The following is a 16,207-nucleotide window of genomic DNA, read 5'->3' as shown; positions in this document are numbered from 1 at the left end:
CATCTTCTTTGTCGCATGTTCAACTCTGACTGAGTAAAGATATACTTTAAGCTTTTGTGGTCTGTATACATATGACACGTATTACCAAGCAGGTAATGCCGCCAAATCTTCAGAGCATGAACCACAGCTGCTAACTCCAAGTCATGAGTCGGATAATGTTCTTCATGTTGCTTAAGTTGCCTGGATGCATAGGCAATGACTCGGCCTTCTTGCATCAACACACATCCAATACCAATACCTGAAGCATCACAATAAACATCAAACGGCTTCTCGATGTCAGGTTGGGCTAATACTGGTGCAGTGGTTAACAGTCTCTTCAAAGTCTGGAAAGCCTCCTCACAATCTGATGACCAGACAAACTTAACTTGGTTCTTCAACAATTCAGTTATGGACTTTGATATTTTGAGAAATCTGGAATAAACCGACGGTAATCCCGCCAAACCCAGAAAACTCCGAACTTGATGAACTGTGGTTGGCGGTTTCCAATCAAGCACATCCTTCACTTTGCTTGGATCAACTGCAACTCCTTCGGCTGACAAGACATGTCCAAGAAATTGCACTTCCTTAAGCCAAAAATCACACTTGCTGAACTTGGCATATAGTTGATGTTCTCTCAAACGGGTCAGAACAATTCTGAGATGTTCCGCATGTTCTTTCTTATTCTTGGAATATACTAAAATGTCATCAATAAACACCACTACAAACTTGTCTAGCTCAGGCATGAATACTGAGTTCATTAGATACATGAAATGAGCTGGAGCATTTGTCAAACCAAAAGACATTACCAAGTATTCATATAATCCATATCTTGTGGTAAATGCCGTTTTGGGAATATCTCAGGCTTTATCTTGATTTGGTGATATCCTGATCTCAAATCTATCTTGGAGAAAACTTTGGCTCCGGCCAATTGATCAAAAAGCAGATCTATCCGAGGTAATGGATACTTATTCTTGATGGTCACTTCATTCAATGGACGATAGTCGACACATAACCTCAAAGTCTCATCTTTCTTTTTCACAAAAATTGCCGGACATCCCCAAGGTGAAGAACTAGGTTGGATAAACCCTTTCTCAATCAATTCTTGTAACTGAGTTTTCAACTCGGCCAATTCCTTAGGTGGCATCCTATAAGCTCTCCGAGAAATCGGAGCTGTTCCAGGTTGTAACTCTATATTGAACTGTACATCCCTATCAGGTGGTAGACCGGGTAAATCTTCAGGAAACACATCCGGAAATTCACACACTACCGGAATATCTCTAATCTCTTTGACAACAGTTGCACAAATCTTGCCACTGATCTTCTTAGGGTTGGAAGTTGGATAAGAAGTTGAGAATTACTATCAGGCAAACTTACTCTTAAGGTCCTATTCAAAGCATCTATAACAGCCTTATGCTGATACATCCAATTCATTCCCAAATTACATCTATATCCTGATCCTTAAGGATAATCATGGTAGTGGGAAAAATATGCCCACCCAGGTTTACGGGTACCTGGTATACCATTTCCTTAGTACACAGACGTCCCCCGGGCGACTGTATAAAGAAACTTTCCTTTGTTGCCCCAATTGAAATTTCATGCTTCACGACAAATGTTCTATTGATGAATGAATGCGATGCGCCAGAATCAAAAAGTATAACTGCAGGGTGATTGGCAACAGGAAACATACCCATCATCACTGGCTCCCCTTCCGGAATTTCTCCAGCTTGAATATAGAACACCCGTCCTGTCTTCCTCTCATCTTTGCCCTTCTGAGCATTCTGATTGGTTCTTGTTTGGTGCCTGACCCTGTTGTTGATTAGCAGGGCCTTCTGATAATTTTGATTAGCCTGCCTAGGATATGGACATTCCCTAGAGAAATGACCAGTCCTTCCACAATTGTAGCACGGATAGTTGTGACCCTGGGATGTTGGAGCATTGCCACCAGGAGCATTGGTTGACTGTGAACTCGGATAGGTTATAGCAGGACGGACATTTGACTGTTGCCCGCTTGGAACTGCGGCGGACGATAAGGAGGACGATTATGATGTACTGGATGATAAATCACCTCTGCCTCTTCGGATTTCCCCCAAAAGATCCAGACGGCACACTCTTTTTCTTTTTGAGCTCCTTATGCTGCCGATACTTTGATTCTGAAGCAATTGCAATATTTACTGCCTCATGGTAAGTACATTGGTGCAAGTGGTCATCATAGTCTGCAACTTGGTATTCAGGCCTCTCATAAACCACCTCTTCTTCTTGGCATCAGTATTGACATGTTCGGATGCATATTGGGACAGATGATTAAATCTTCCCACATACTGCATCACGGTTTGATCTCCTTGTTTCAAAGCAAGGAATTCATCTAGCTTCATAGCCATCACTCCTTCAGGGATATAATGGGCTCTGAAGGCTGTACGGAACTCAGCCCAAGTTATTGGAATGCCAGCAGGTTGCATAGCCACTAAGTTTGCCCACCAAGCACTTGCTGCTCCTCTAAGTTGTTGGGCGGCAAACGTAGGTTTCTGATACTCCTGTGGGATAAGGTCAAATTTCTGCTCCATGGTTCGAAGCCAGTCATCAGCCTCCAATGGTTCATCTGCCTTGGTGAACACTGGGGGTCTTGTGTCTGTGAAATCAACATATGTAGCCTCCTGTCGGTTATGGTGGCGTCCACGGTTTCCGTACATCTGATTCTGATTACTCTGAGCCATCTCATGAAGCAAACGAGAATTTTCAGCCGTCACATTGACAAGTGCAGTTATAGCATCAGCTAAATTGGTTGGAACTGGTGGCGGATCTGGAATACCGTCCTCATCTTGTGAAGTTCCCGGAATAAACGAACCCCGTGTACGACGCATCTGCTCATAACAAACCAAACTTTATTCACATGTCTTTATTGAATTGTACCAAAGCTTACTCTAGACACATTACATAGAGTTTACTAATGTACAAACAAACCCACGAGTACGAAAACAGAACTACATAACTTAACTAGAGCTACTATTACAACTCTACTCTTTCCTCAATTTCTTCAAACTTCAGGCTCGGTATCCATTCCGGAATTATTACCGCCTTCATCATCACTTTCATCGATCATTACTAATTCTTCAGGATCTTCTTCTTCTTCCTCTCCCGATTCATCATCATCGGCAAGGATGACACCGGGGTCCATGGCATCAGCTTGAGGCTCATGATTCGGATTTAGTAGATTGCTAAGCCTATGAACTCCTCATGTAGATATATTATGTTCTTCTAAATCTTCTACATAGAATTCTAGCTCATGAGTTCTAGCTCTAGCTACATTTTCCCTGTGCCAAGCTTCATTTCTTCCTTCCACCGTACGAACTAACATACTTTCGCAGTTCCTATGCGCGGTGGTGAGCTGCCTCAATTGACCCTGTAATCTCCTATTTGTATAACATCCAAAGCCCTATCTCTAGTAGATTGTGCTAACTCCATCCCCTCTATCTCTGCCTGGGATCAGGCCTAGTACTGCTGCTGCTGCACCATCATTTCTAGGGGCAAGTTGGTGACGAGGAACTCCTTTGGGTCCGGTGGACTTACGGGGCGTCATCTTGGCACGAGCCATACTGTAGGAGCCAATTTAATCCAAGTAAGACCATTGATCAAAATCCAAAAGTAGCTAAGATGGTTACATTCCTCAAACCAGACTCACTACTTAACTCCAGACTAAGAGGTGAAGGAAGTAACGAGTGAATTATTCCTGATGCATGAATCGTTCTTACGAACAAAAACATCAAAGTTTATAATGCACATAAACAACATTTATTTTTATATAGGGCATAGTATATTACTACTCTACACCACCACACAAAACCTTTTAATCAAATAGGGAATGGTGAGAAAGAAATAAGATAAGTCAGAAGCAATTTGGACTAAATTACAAGTTAAATTTAGTCATCCAAATCATTTTGAAGTTTTTGTAAAACAATACAACAAAACCTTGTAACGATCGCTCTGATACCATTCTGTGGCAGAACCTCCTAAGTTATAGGGCCCACATGCACCTGTCACTGTCCGACGACCTTTGACATTTATGCATATGTTTCCATAACTTAAAAAGACTGTCGGGTGTCCTCGGGGAACCCCGAATCATCCACGATTTCCGAGCAGGATCACGTTACAGAGTCATTGCAGTATTACAACATTTATTCAAATATCAAAACCAGAGTAAAAACAGCGGAAGTCTTACATAACATAGTTTACAAACCAGTTGTTTCAAACCTTACAAACTAAGTTCGATAATTATTACAAACCATAGTAGTAGTGGAGTGGCATAATTAACATATACTACACACAAAATAAACATCCTGCCCAAGGATCACACATTTACTTCTCATCGTCAGAACGAACGATAGTCATGCAGCACGATCCAAAACAGATCTGCTCATGAGGCTCACCTGCAACAAGGGGTCAACGAACCCTGAGTACAAAGTACTCAACAAGACTTATCCGAAATATTAACTGATAAACTCAGTAATGCAGGCTCAGGGATTCAAGGTATAGCTTTAACAATGATCAAAGTTCTTTTGCGTAAAAGCTCTTTTAACAATTCTTTATATAGAAAACTTCTCAAGAATTATATACAAAGCTGACACGATCCGCACTGAGATCATGAAACTTCATATCCAACACCTTCACAAGCCTTATTCAAGTTCCGGTTATTAATTCTACGATGATGAACAGTGAGTTGAGTCTCCATAACCGAGGAGCAACGACGATTCGAACCGATTAAACCCAGCTGGGATTCCAGACCACACGACATATGCAGGTCCCCGACCTACATATACCAACCTACCCTCGGATCCTCTAAAACAAGAACGGGTCCGCGCCACCCGAGAACACAGTACTCCACCATTCCAAGCCCATGGCCACGTGGGTACACGCTATTCCCGCCATCTCTCCACTCCCAGTGCGCGAGTAGCCATTCTCGTAATAGAATTGCCAAGTTCAGGCTTACCGGAGTATGTGGTTAGTACTACAAATTCTCACCTCATGCAATTCAACAACGGACGTGCCTTAATCGACACAGGCGGAAAGAACCCGCTCACAAGACCTCCATGTCTGTGGCTCACACACACCGAGTCCGCCCGGTCTAGATTTATTACTCCACATTCCCATATCACATGCTAACATAATTAACCAATGTTCCATTTAAAACTTGCAGGTGGCAGGTAGTCACCCGACTTTCATCGTTCTACGCATAGCTAAGCAAAACTAGGCATATACGAGTTTAAAACTGGTAATATGGTAAATATGGAATAACAAGGGTGGTAATGCACCAATTAGGCTTTTACTTAACTCCTAATCACTTAATGCAGTAACGAAAGCAAAAGCGAAAATTAATTTGTAAAACAACAAGGTAGGGTTGTATGCATCCGGGGCTTGCCTTCGTTGACGGAAAAGTCCGGTTCCTGCGACGTTACACAAGTATTCGATCCGACCTCAACAGACGGATTAACCTCCTCACACTTGATTAACTACCACGTTTTCACCTTCGTTCACTACACGTAATAACAATGCCATGTTTAACATGATGCGGAATACGAAATATGATGCTCGATGATGGATGCAAAATTAATAATTTGAATACAACTTTCCTTCGCGGTACAGTTGCAAGTCAAACAAACTAAATCTTTTTCGTAACACATACATCAACTGCCAAGGATCATTAACAACAAATGACCCAAGGTCATCACTCAATCCAAAATTCCAAACAAAACCTAAATCATTAAAGGTTACTATTTGCTTTTATGAATTAATTATTTAATTCAAAATTATGAAATAAATCAACTTATTCTAATTGAGCTCAAAATTTTAGTACATGTTCATTACATGTTAACTAAGTGGCAAAACAAATTTCATAATTTTTGGATAAATAAATAAGCCTAGAAAAATCATGGAAATCCATTTATGAATAAATTGAGCAATTTTTATCACATTTAAAAATTACTGAAAAACATTATTTCATATTTTTCTTAAATACTATACATCACAGAGAAGTCACTCAAAAATTTTCATAATTTTTGGAGCTCTAAATAAATCTACACAAAAATAACAAAAACAGACACTATTCATTCAAATCTGAAAATAGAAAAATCCATTTGAACGCTGAGTCACTGACATCGGACCCCACCTGTCATCCTACCTCCCGCGTGTTGACTACGATGACGACGGCGTTGACCGGCGCAAACTCACCGACGGTGAGATCAACGGTGACGGCCAACGTACCAAATGACCACATCATCCGTCGCATCGACTGAAGGAACTAGCTAGACAATTACTACGAGTTACGAGCTTGGCGTCGGCCCATGGCGGACGCGGTGGTCTCGACGACGTTACGCCGGCGACAGGAGTACAGTTAGCAGTAATCAAAGAGGGCACAGGAAGTATTAGGAGCTCACCACGAACACTACAGAGCAGAAAGCAAGGCTGGAGCAGCAGCGTAGACGAGGGTCGACGTGAACAGCAATGGCGCGGAGCAAGGATCGTCGGTGACGGGTGTGCCGAGGACTGCAGTGGATAAAATGGCCAATCAACAGTGAAATAGCACTACGGAGGCATCGAGACAAAGCTAAAGGTACACCAATCAAGGGCAACGGCTCCACCGACGGCTCTGGCCACAGGAGATGCGCAATGCGACGGTGAGGTTACCGACCGCGAGGAAGAAGGCGATTAAACTCGAGTTCCCGGTGAAGACAAGCCCAAATTGGTGGGTTAGATGGACGTGCAAGGTTCAGGCGGAGCTGGGACTAGCTTATCACGACGGTGGAGCACGACAACGACGGCACGGCTCGCCGGAGATGGAGCAGCAGGCGGGCGGGAAAAAACAGAGAACGAGAAAGAGAACGCGGCGGCTCCAGAGCTTTATAGGGCAGCCAAGAAGGCAAGGAAGCCACGACGAAAGCCTTCAGCAGCGCCAACGTGACGCCTAGACGGCCACGCGCAGCGACTGGAAGCAAGCCGAAGCTCGCCGGCGGTGTAGCGCAAGCGGTGAACACTGTTCATCAGAAATTACAAGTTTGCCAGTCGCCAAAATTCACAAATTACTCTCCAAATTTTCATAACAACTCAAAAATCTCCAAAAATAAAAGTTGTTCAAAATCAAAAGTTCTACAACTTTGCTTTTATAACCATCTCCTAATTCGGTCTAGATTTTGAAATGAACTTTTGAATTTGAATAGGGAAATTTAACTGAATTACGCCTTTTTGAATTACTCAAAATTTTCCTAAATAACTTGAAAAACTCCAAAAACAAACTTTGTATAACTTGCCAAGCTCTTACACTTTTGCTTTTGGGCCCAACCCCAAAATATGCTTAGATTTGAAATGGATTTCAGGGTAGGATTTAAAATGTGGAAAAGCGGGGTTTTCTCGAAAATTCAAATCCAAACAAACATTGAACTTGAGTCAAACAATACATTGCAACACATACCACATAAATATAAACTTGTATTAGTGTATGCATATCAAAGTTTTCACCAAATGCCAAAATGCTTTGCAATGCATATGATGACATGCTCAGATTTTAATATTTAAACACCCGAGGTGTTACAATGGCATGCTCTGCAACTGGCCCACACGGCGGCCCGCTGCTCCACACCTTTCCTCCACACCGCACCGCATGGGCGCATGGCCTAGCTTGGCATTGTGGCCCACAGCACTCATGCCTGCACCCGCTCACCCTCTTCTCCCTCTCCCTGCACCACTGGCCCCGCTCATCAGCCACCGTGCTCCCCTTTCCTTTCTTCTCCCCCACATTCCTTTCCTTCCTCGCCGCCGGCGATGGCGCACGCCACCTACGGCAATCCAGCATGCCCGCATGGAAGGCATACAAAATCACCACCTCCTGATCCCCTTCCATCTACCGCACCCCCGTCTGGCCTATAAAGCACCGAGTCAAGCCCCTCTCCCTCCTTTTCTCCATTCACCGCTCGAGCTCGCCACCTCCACCCCGTAGCCCACTGCTCCGGTGCCCAAACCTCGATGTCGATGCCACCGAAGCTTTGCCATAACCCAACGTAGCCATAGGTATCTCCAATTTCATGTTTTGGTCATGGTTTGCTCAGATTCACCCTCACCATGCCCATTTCTCTCTCCAGATCGCCACCATCGTCGACCCCGCCTTCGGAGCCCTTCTCGGATGCGGCGCTCCATTCCAATAAACTCGTGGTGAGCTTCTCGTTCTCCTCATGCCTCTAATTCATTGAGTAATGCCCTAGAGCACCATATCGGCAAGCTCCTGAGCTGCTGGCCTTGGCACCATCGTGGGATCCATGCTCCGACGAATTCCCCACCGTCGGTTTGCATCCCATTGAGTCCGCAAGCACGTGTACTTTGTTTTCGTGTAGTTTGTTTTGATTGGGATGGGCCGGAATGTCATACTAGCTTTTGCCATGGAGCACCAGTCACCGTCGGCCATCGATTGGCTTGTCAGAGGTGTCGTGCTACCGCTAGAGGTCGACCAGTACACGCCTACGCCGTCGGATTCGTCTAAACGGCTGAGATTAGAACGCACTAGTCCAGTGTGTAACCGACCCACCATGGACCCATGGACACGGCCATGGTGTCGTGTCAGCAAGCCCACTGCACACATGGTGCACCTCGCCAATCGCGTGCCACCACATGTCAGCCCAGTCAGTAGCCGAGTCAACCCTTGGTCAGCCACTGGACATTTTGTGAAATAGCACCTCGGTTTTCTAGTAAATTAACCCGTAGTCCAGATCAATTCAAAATAGATACATTTTAGTCATGTTTTTATTCACTTTAGACCCTGTATTTTCTAGAAATAGTACGCACAGTCCAAAATCCATGTAAATTCAGTTTTTAATTGTTTTAATTCAAAAATGAGTTTGAGTTATTTACAGAAATGCCATTAAACCTTATTTCATGCATAGATTTTGCGTTTTAAGTCCGAGTTGACCCGTTCGAATTGCGTTAGGATCATATTTATGTTTTCTATGTGTTTTATACTATTGTTAGGCATGTTTTCAATATTTAAAATTCATGGGTAGATTTAATCTATTATTTAACTAAAGGAAAACTTGTTTAAATCATAACTTATTCATTTTAACTCCGAAATAGACCATTCAAGTTGCGTTGGTTTCATAATGACGTGACCTACGCATTAGTATCAATGTCAAAATCTCTAGAATTTCATGAGTTAAAACCCAACTTGAATAATAATTATGTCACTAGATTTATAAATAAATGTAATAAATTCCACTTCAATTTTTAAAACCAAATATAAGTTTGACTTAATTCAACTAAAGTATTTTCTCTGAAATATCATATACATGCTTTTATATAATAAAATAAATAAACCTTATTGTTTTCCGTTTTATAAGCAAAATCTTTCGGTAGATGTATCTTTTCAACCGTAGCTCTGATTAGCGTGCTTCCCGCGTCTGTGTGTTCATAGCAATACGTAGATCTGATCAAATCCTTTTCCACTAGTTGGTGTATTGTTCTAATATGGCTATGTATGTATGTTATGCATGTCTATTTGGATGCTTGTGTGGTGTTCTATGATCAAGTCTAGTCGGTGAGCTATACATGGTGAGTCCAGAAGCAGTTCTTAGAAGATTTGGACCAGAAGAAGATCTAATCTGAGTTTAAGGCAAGTATAGCATGGGACCATCCTTCTTACCTATTCACCTTGAATAACTTAATTAATATTGCATGTGTATACCTTGTTGCCAATAAGGATATCCTAGATGTTTGATATCTTATACCTTGATACCTTTGGGTTATTGCATTGGGTAGTTTTTGCTAGTGCACAACCAAAACCATGATCTTGTAACTTGACTAATGGTATATGCAATAAACATTAAAACATGACTTTTTAGCAACATAGAAACAGGGGGCTGGAGTGTTTAGCTACTTTCTAAATGCTCTAGATTTCTCTCCCTAAGGACTTATCTGTAAGTGATCATCCGGGACTTATAGTACAGATGTGAGGGCTATATGGCTCTGGCTTTAGCTTAGTATGAGGACCTTTTCTAGCTTGTTAGTGGTTACCTTTATGGTACAAGAGGGGCTCTGATAGGTATGATCTCGGCCTACTAAGAGGGTGCACTTTGTTAGTCACACCTTGGAGGGGGTTTATGCTTATTGATGGGGAAACCTTAGGGACCCTAACTTGTTAGATGAACCTTTGAAAGGCTTCATAGTGAACCCTGCTGACCTTCCTTGGTAGTGGGTCAAGAGGCTGATCACCTCGGGTGAAAGGGTAAATCATGACTCACAGTGAAAGTGTACAACCTCTATAGAGTGTAAATCTGTTATAACAGCCGTGATCATGGACACGAGCGGCCTTGGAACCCTTATGGAATAGAGATGATCACTAATGGTTAATTGTTTATGCTATTCATTATTCATGTTTACCTGATTATGTGTTTATGGGCTTATGATAAATTCATTGCTACTAAATTGCTTAAAAAGATGACCTATTAAAAGCTAATTGCAGTAAACCAGTGTCAACCTTTTGAGCCTCATGAACCCCATGTTATATTGCTGAGTACAATATATACTTATGCTTGCTTTACTTTTCTATACTTTGGATAAAAATCTCGGATGGGTACCAGATTGCTATTCTAGAGGAGTTAGGCTTGTGGTCAACTAGTTAGTCATCCCTGTGGATTTGGAGACTTCGCCTAAAGATAGGAGTTGTCTTTTTGTTGTCTATACTCTAAGGTTACATTCCTTACACTAATATGTTATGTAATAAGTATTGTCTTTTGATATTACCCTTATTTGTGGCTATATGTGAGATTTGACTTCCTAGGCTCACATATAGTTAGTATCTGGTTTTGTCTTTAAAACTAGGTGCTACACCAGGGTGCGCCATCGGCCCTGCCTCCACCAAACCACTAGAGGAAGCAAGGACTACAGCTAGGCCACTGATGGCCTTCATGGCAACCGATGGTGTTGCGAAGGTGGGTGGTGTGGAGAGGGCTTTTGCGCAATGGAAGGTGGAATGGTAAATGATATGAATTGGGGCAAGGCCAAACTTTATGTATACACAGGGATGCTAGGGCTTCTAAGGCAAGACACTTTGTAAAGATTTATTTATACAAAGGGATGCCAAGGCTTCTAAGGCAAGATACTCCATGAAGATTTATCTTTCTCGGAGGTGGGTGCCATCACACTCCCTCGAGAATCACAACCATATTTACACTGGCGGTTGCAAAAATAGAGCATGTCTCCTCGATTTACGCTAATGAGACAATGTGAGTCTGGGCATGACAACATCAATTGTGCGGCCGATAGAGTTTCTGGCGTGCATAGTAAACTTTCATAGTTTGTGATCGACTACACTCACTCGTCATTTCATCCAATATTATTATTACTAGTAGTAGGGACATGGTCACATGACTATGTTCTCCTTGGCTTTTAATTTAATAATTCCTAAAAGAATGTAATGTTTTTCATAATCTATTAAATGGGGCCAGGAGTATATTTGCACAAATGCGTATGACACGTATACTATCTGATGCATTCAAATATAAGGTGGCAGGACTTTCTTGTGTGTGCATTAGAATTTTCAACACCTATAGCTCATCTATTTTGCATTAGGCCAGGCTTGCTCCTCTCAAAGAAACCTTGCGTGGTTGCCAAGAGCGAAGTGAATGCAGGATTAAAGTTGGACAGGAGTGAAAATTTAATAGATTTTGACCACCATGACATGGTTGAGACTTGAAAGCCTGGTGTGATTATGATAGGTCTTTTCACTCCTATCCAAGTAGTCACAATAGTCGAGTGGCAGACAGAAGAGTGAAGAGGAGTTGCTTTGGTAAGCAATTTCTCTTTTGAAGAGACATGCAGTGGCAAGCTAGAGATGGGTATACTTACTACCTGACAAATGATCCAAAGGACAATGGGGGACTTTCTAGCATGTGCAGTAAAATGCAACATCTATGCCTCCTTTGTTGTGCATTAGATCGAGCAGAGACTTGCTTAGATGAACTCCTTGCTGCATGGCTATTACAAGTTCAACATTTTATATTAGACACGTGCAAATAAGATGAGTTGGGTTCACGATAGACTAGAGCCACTCATTTTGAGCATGATCAGAGCGACTCATGACTACTACCACTATTGAAACATGTTTGGTTCACCAAACCGAGGCACAAAGCAACCATTGCGTGGTTGACAAGAGTGAGATGTGTCCAACCCAGATAGATTTACAATGCTCGGACTATCACGTGTTCAATGAGATAATGGTGAATGTTCCTTTATGAACAAAAATGTTTGCACAAATGCAAATGACACGAATACTATCCGACACGTTCAAATATATGGTGGTAAGACTTTCTACTTGTGAAGACTTGCTCCTCTCAAAGAAACCTTGTGTGGTTGCCGAGAGCAAAGTGAATGTAGGATGAAAGCTGGACAGGAGTGAATTGACCACCATGACACTATTGAGACTTGAAAGCCTGGTGTGGTGGTGATAGGTCTTTTCACCCCTCATGGGCTATTGCACTCTCTTGGGAACCTCAACCAGTCGTACCGTAGAAGGCGTGTTTGATCGGAGATGCAGGAGTATTGATGTTCCCAAGCATACACTGATGAAAATAGAACATGTCTCCTCCATTTACGCTAATGAGACAGCATTAGTCTCGGTGCTGGTTTTTACTATACATGCTAGCTCCTCCACTGATGCCCCATCATTGTGCATGTAGAAACTACTGACTACAATGGCCTAGGCCATCGAAGGTCACTGGAAACTCGAGCTTTGTCTAGATGACGAGCAGAGCCTGGCCTAGTGGAAGGTGGAGGTGTTCCCTAATGGCAGTCACTTGTACCTCCACCAAGGATGGAAGCACTTTGCCCATGCCCTCGACCTCCATGATGGGTTCTCTCTTGTATTGTGGTATGATGACCGGTCATAGATTAACGGCATGGTCTTTGACCTTACCACCTGCCGCAAGTAGTACCTGCATGACTTTGAGGCTAGTGGAAGTTAGCTCTCCCTGCCCATCATGAAGCCAAGGAGTTTTGCAGTGATCTAGAAGAAGTACCACCTCAAAGCGATGAATCTGGTGAGCACCCACGTGAGACACTGAACATACCGATGTCACAAGTTACCATGGTCATCCTTCTTATCAATATTTTTTTGTGCAAGGTGAAGAACGTGCCAGTGGACTTCGAGGTAGCGCATGGCTACCAGCAATGGCAAGCCATCGAGCTATAGATGGCTGGCATTCCTGGTTCATGGCCTTGGAGAGGACCCGCATGAACAACAAAGTGTGCACATCGTTCAAGTGTGGGTAGGACAAGTTCTGTGCAAGCAACCACCTCAACATCGGCGACACCTGCTTCTTCAGCGTGATCCACAAGGCCACCTATAGCAATGATGAGGACAAGGAATGGGAGGAGTAGGAGTACAATGAAGCTAAGCTCAAGGTGGAGGTGCGTAAGACAAATGATGGATGGTTGTGGTGAACTTGGCGCAAGAGTTGACATGATCTGTATTTTGTTGTTTCATCAGAACTATTATATGGCCTATCAAGATTTCCTAGTATCGGACTGTCTTAGGCACTGTTTGGATGGACTATGACTAGTTAGCCACGGCTAAAAAAAGTGAACTAATTATTGGGTTCTATAGACTAGAACTAGTTGTTAGCCCCTGATAGTTGGGTTCTATGGACTAGTTGGGTAGCCCCTAATAGTTGCCAACACTATACTTCATTGTTCGTCGACTCACAATGATCCGGAGCATCTATATTTTGTAGGGTCAGACTGTCTTAGGGTCCCAATAATCTCAAAGCTATACACCCATGTCCTCCTATCAAAAAGGGCAAACTTTGACTATTGCGATGCCCATGGCGATGTGACGGATGTGGCCCAATCTCAATTCAACCACATTGATGCAGTAGTTACTGATCATCCTCTATCTAGTGTTTGGAACTTCCACAACACATTCCCATACTTAAGTGAAAAAGTTAGTAGTGCACAACTTCTTTCGCCTCCCACTTTGTTGTGACATCCATCCACACGACTATCATCGCATCCCATGGCCTCAGATTAGCCCATCGGAAGTAGCATCCAACATACAACACCAGCAGAGCACAATGCTAGTGCTATCCCTAGCACCACGATTACCAATGCTGATGGCGCAACGATTGTCAATGCTGTTGGTGCCACAGCTGTCGATGTGGATGGCACCGTGGTTGCTGATGAGTATGCCATGCCCATTACTATCATCGATTTTAGGTGACCCATGTTGTTTGTCTCTAGGGCCTAGTGTCATGGTCTAGCCATTCTACTTTGCTTGACGTGCATCGAGCATCGCCCTGTCTAAAACCACCGATGATGACTGTTGTGAACAACTTTGCGGTTCACTGGATAATGGAATGCATGGGCTATAGTGCTGGGCATGGCCTTGGCCTGCACCACCAAGGGGATGCCAACCTCATCCAGGTGCGACTATGCCATAGGTACTCGGGTCTTAGCATCGACCACACCGATGCCTCTTTCATCATCCCTACAGCCAATAATACCTCCAACGATTCAACCTCATCCAAAGATGAGGGCGCAAGCAATTTGAGTCCTCATGATGATGAGGTCATGCAACCACCAAGCCTATAGTAGAGCCACAATGAGGTGGTCTTGGATACGGTTATCAGTGAGTTCATGAAGTTGCTGACTGAGTATACCTCCTATTACAAGGGGATTCCCCTACTAGACATAGCATGCAAGATGTTGGTCCCAATCGTGCAGGAGACGTTCAAGCAATTGACATGGTATTATCCGCTGGAGCAGCTGAATAGGAAGATGGAGGCAGTGAGCAAGCACAAGTACATACTCTTGGACAACGGGTCTACCTCCTCACCATAAGTTGGGCTACTCACTGAACTGGTGGTCGACCTCATTATGAAATGGTTGAAGGAGACGTGGACTCCCACCAGGTTACCATAGTAGGAACAACTAGTATAGTTCTTGCACAAGCTACTACTAGAGTTCCCTCATGTTAGGGAATTCCTGCATGATGTAGTGTTGCCTGGACTATCTGGCGCTACTGATAGGTATGACGCTTCCTGGGAGATTGTTCTAGTTAACATATTTCTACATCCGTGGATGTCGACCATTGACTAGGACTTGCTATAGCCGATGCTCACCAAGGTGCTGACCGTGGTCTAGAAGTTTCTATTGAAGTTTACTAGTGAAAACATGCACAAAAATTATGACATGGTGCTGCCATGGAAGCAAGTGGCTTGGCCTTACATTTGGAATGGGTTTGTCGATGGTGTCATCATTCCTTACCTAAAGCGTGGATTTGGAAATGTCCGCAACATGCCGCTCCCAGGAAGAATGGTAGCTATGGATGTGCGGGTTGACCACCTGATGAGCTGGGCATCTGAGATTTTGCCCAAAAAATGCTTGACCTCCTACATGATGAGTTCCCTAGAAAGGATTGGCAAGATGCTCTATGCAGGTGGTTCTTCATGGCAGATTGCAATGACAATATGGTGCTATAGTATGAGCTCACTTTCGATGGGACCGATTAGTGGACGCCATTCATTGACAAGCTTGTTGTACCGTGCTTGGTGTCCTAATTCATTGCTATCAGTGTTGTCCCACCGAATGAAGGGTATGATGTGTTCCACATGCTCCTCACTAGGTGGAAGCCGGTCGTGTCGCCGGAGTTGATGATGAAGAAGGTCCTAAAGCGATTCATGGTGAAATGGACCGAAGGGCTGTGCCGCTGGTTGTTCGATGCGCAACCCACAAAGGAGGCTGTGGCCTAGTGCTAGGAGTGGATGTGGCTCCTGACGTTGGATCTGCTTGCCATCAATAGTGAAATGCATAATGGCCTCCAACTAATCCATGAATCATATGAAATACCATAGGTAACTTAGTAACTTACTAGTGTATTTCTGTTCTGAATGACTGCACCTGCGTTAGGCATTGTAAATGTTATTCATTGGCACAATGTGTATTACTCTTTTCTGAATGGACACATGAGAAAGTTTGATGCTATGCAATTGTAACGTGTTGGACAATGACTGAATGCTTTCACCTGCTTCAGGCATTGTATATTAAATATTAATCATTAGCATAATGTGTACTACTCTTTTCTGAATGCAAACGTGAGAAAGTCTGATACTATGTGATTGTAACATGTCATACAATGACTGAATGCTTTCACCTATGTTAGGCATTGTATAAATGTTAATCGTTGGAACAATCTGTACTACTCTTT

This window comes from Miscanthus floridulus, chromosome 11 (genome assembly GCF_019320115.1).
Source record: "Miscanthus floridulus cultivar M001 chromosome 11, ASM1932011v1, whole genome shotgun sequence".
Classification (NCBI taxonomy): Eukaryota; Viridiplantae; Streptophyta; class Magnoliopsida; order Poales; family Poaceae; genus Miscanthus; species Miscanthus floridulus.
This window is presented reverse-complemented; position numbering follows the sequence as displayed.